Genomic DNA, 4370 nt, shown 5'->3' with positions numbered 1-4370 from the left:
AGTTATTGACGCCATTTGGCGTCGCTGGCAGCCTACGGTAAATTTCTCTTGACGCCATATGGCGTCGCTGGCACTCAATGTGTTAAGAGCGCAGTGCGCAGCCTACTGTGGCTAATGTTAGCGGCTAGCTAGCTATGTTACATGGCAGTAAAACGCCACTGAATGACCAAATTGATATAACTTTTAACCATTTCGAGTAACACTGTTAACTTTCCATACCGATCACCAGCGTTAGTTTGTTGTTTATAACCATAACGTGGCTATATTTGTCACGTTCTCTATGTAACTCTGATACACTGAAAATACTGGGAGGCGGGCCATAGTGTCTCTGTCGATGATTTGATTTGACAGTTCTGGGCACTGGCGTTGGTGTTGGCCAATCCTGGCGTGTTCCACCCCCAAATGGATTGTGTTCTGGCGCAAAGCGAGTGGGTTCCATGACGAAACAGTCTCGAGCCAACTACGTTATTTTAGAGCAGTGCAGTAAATACAATATTCCTGGAATGCGAATTTAACTAAACAGTTACATGTCCTCTGCATTCTACATCAAATTAAGACATTACCGTTTGTTTTATTTTGTATGTTACATACTTATTGGCCAAGTTATGTTAGTTGATGGGGGAGGAATTCTGCCAGGGTAAAGAAGGAAGTGTAGGCGGCCATCTTGCCTGCAGAGTTTTCAAATCAACCGTTTTAGGAAATGGCAAGCTGCAACAATCAGGTCACTTAAACCGGACCTTGTACCCATAATTATTTTTACAGCGGGGAATTCAAAAATAAGGTGAATAGGATAAAGGGAGGAGAAGTGGAGCAGGTCAATGCAAGGTGCCGTGTGTTGCTCTTTTTTTATTTTTTATTTTACTTTTTATTGACAGATTGTTATATATTCTTACATTGTATACATTTTAGATATGTACTGCCATAGATTTTTTTTTTTTTTTTATAGACAAATGAAAGAAAAGACAAAAACCACAACAGCCGCAACAGCAGCAACAAAACAAATCAACAAAACAAAAAACAAATCATATAGAGCAGGGAGTCAACTTCTCATTATACATTCATCTTGTATCCAAAAAAATAAAATCTGGCCTAATGGGTGTTATATATTGAACCCAGCATTCCCATCTTGAGGTAAATTGTTCTACTTTATGATTGATAACAGCAGTTAGTCTTTCCATCTTATATATATCCATCGTAATATTCATCCATTCTTTCACTTTAGGGCTCTCCTGTGATAACCACTTCCTGGTGAGAGCTTTTTTACCAGCTACCAGCAATATATTAATCAAATATCTGTCTTCTTTCAACCAGTCTTCCGATATACCGAAATACATTGTTTTACTATCTAGGGGTATTACACATTCGAAAACCTGGGGCTCTATTCTCCCACAGGCCATCGGCGCTATTACGGGCCTTAACCGCAAAAAAACGTGCCTTGCGCCTGTTTCGGCAAGATAGCAATAGGCTTTAGGCTGCCAAATGCGCTTTAGGCCGAATGGGCGTGGCGCAGTCCCAAAGTGGGCGTGTCGGCGCTAAATACCAGCCTAGTCATATCTTGGGAGCTGGCCTACATTTAGCGCTTTGCGCTTTTCAAAAGCAGGCCTATTCTTTGCCTTCACTGCTTCTTCTCTGTCACCCTTCTCTCTCTCTCTCTCTGAGTTCCCAGCATGCATTGTGTTTCTTCATTTCGCTACTAAATAGCCACCAAATGAGCCAAAATAGATATAAAAGGTAGTTCTAAATTAATGTGTAATGGTAACACAGCCTGCCATTGTCAACATTTCAATATTGGACCAAATAAAACCTCGAAATGAAAACACCACCCTATGTGAAACATATATGTCCTCCTGGGCATATATATACCCCTTGTCGAGGTAACGTGATTTAGAGAAGTAACAGCGGAACGCGCTTCGGAACGCGCTTCTAATGGCATCTGCTATACTGTGATGTCCGTCCAATAACTTGGCCCTATTTCACATTTAGTTTTACAATAAAAACACATTTATGCAATGACTTGACATAATGTAGGGTATATTTATGTGCATCATCCTTCCTGCAGCAGGCGAGAGAAAATGATATCTTTCTGGACAAACTTTCACCAATCTAATAGGCTATATTTTTCTAGCTGATGCATAGAACATTATTTTCACTTTGATCTTGCTATAGTGTAGCGTATTTACATGCTTGCAGTATTGAAACTGCAGTTAGATTGGTTTGAGAAGCATAATAATATGGAATAATAGCGTATAATGCAGACAGACAGGCTGGATGAAGGGAGGAGGGGGGGGGGGGGGCAGAGCGTTTGGCTTTCGTCTGGTTTTGCGGGATCACTGGAATTGGAGCTAAAAAGGCAAGCGTGCGATTCGTTTATTGCACTTATCCAATGAGCATGACGGTGCATAATTTTACGCCTAAAAGGCGTGGTTGTAATGCTTTGGGCTGCATCTAGCGCCAGCACAACGATATCAAGTGCGCCTTTCCACGCCCACTGCTTTGATCTGCGCCTGCCGCTCGGCCTAGAAACTGCGCCGATGCAACGATAGGGGCCATCCTGTATAGCTTCATGAATCTGTTTCCAATAACCCATGATAACAGGGCAGTCCCAAAAGACATGATAGTGATGTGCTATTTGACTTCCACAGTTTCTCCAGCAAGAAGATGAGTTATTATCATAGTGAGCTTTCTGAGATGGTGTAATAAAATATCTAATGATGCATTTCCATGTGAATTCTCTCCATATTTGTGATCTAGTAGACTTCCATTGATATCCCCACATTGTTGTCCATTCTTCCTCAGATATAGCCATTCCTCCTTCATTTTCCCATTTTTCTCTTATATATGAGGTAGAATGTCCTTTCAGACTTAACAAGGACCTATATAGGCAAGATATAGTTTTACTACTGATATTCGAATTGTATGCTTTTCTAAAAAGTTCTAATATGCCTGTGTTTGCTTCGTTTACATTTTTTATCTTCTTTTCAAAATAATGTCGTAATTGGAGATATCGATAGAAGTCTTGATTTTCTAGCAAGTATTTCTCTTTAAGCTGTTCAAAGCTGGGAAATGATCCTTCTTCCATTACCCCACACATTGCTGTTATTCCTTTATCGGCCCAATCTTTAAATCTGGAATCAAATTTGTTCGGAGTAAAGTCAGAATCATATGCACACCATTTCAGAATAATAATACCTTTCTCTAGTTTATATTCTTTTATCACTGTTTTCCATACTTTGAGAGTGAGTCTTACCCATGGGTTGTCAATTGCGTTTACCATATTGCTTTGTAGGTTATCTGCCAGGATTGCTTGTAGGGGAATGGAAGATACCTTCTCCTCAATGCTTTTCCATTGAGCAGAGTATGAGGGGTTACACCAACATATCATGGCTCTCATCTGTGCTGCATAGTAGTAGTCCCTAAGAATTGGTAAACCCCATCCCCCTTTTTCTTTGCTTAGTTGTAAGGTTTTAAGGCGAACCCTAGGTCTTTTACCTTGCCATATATATCTTGACAGCATTTTGTCCCACTCATTGAATTGATTTTGGCTAACTTCTATCGGTAGGGTCTGGAATAAATAGAGCAGTCTGGGTAATATATTCATTTTGATGGATTCGATTCTTGAACTAAAACTAAAACAAGGAATTAGGTTCCACCTTGTTACATCCTCTTTGATTTTTTTATTTAAGGGTAGGTAGTTGTATTCTGATAGTTTGGTTAAATCTTTTGGTAAATGTATGCCCAAATATTTTAATGATTCTGTTTGCCATGTCAAGGGGTATTTACTTACAATTATTTCTGGTGGGTTATAGTTATATGCTAGTGATTGTGTTTTGCCTATATTAATTTTATATCCTGATAATTGACCATATTGTTTCATTGCTTTCATTAACTCAGGTAATGAGTTTGTTGGTTGCCCCAGAAAAATCAAAATGTCGTCCGCATAACAGGCCAATTTATGTTCTATCCCTTTAATCATAATTCCTTTGATCTCCTTATTTTGTCTTACATACTGGGCTAATGGTTCGAGGTATAAAGCGAAGAGTAATGGAGACCAGGCGCATCCTTGTCGTGAACCTCTTCTTAGTGTAAGACTATTAGATAAATATCCATTAATTTTAATTCTAGCTGTGGGATTTCCATATAATGCTTGTATGGTCTTAATAATTGATTCATGTAGGCCAAATCGATGTAACACTCTATATAGAAAACTCCACCTCACCGAATCAAATGCCTTCTCGGCGTCCACACTTATAACTAATGCCTCAACCTTATTTTTTTTAATGTGGTCCATAATGTGTAGTGTCCTTCGTATGTTGTCTTGTGTTTGACGTTGTTGTATAAAACCTGTCTGGTCATTGTGTATCAGTATTGGT

This window comes from Poromitra crassiceps, assembly GCF_964638095.1.
Source record: "Poromitra crassiceps genome assembly, chromosome: 1".
NCBI lineage: Eukaryota > Metazoa > Chordata > Actinopteri > Beryciformes > Melamphaidae > Poromitra > Poromitra crassiceps.
Note: the sequence above shows the minus strand (reverse complement) of the source record.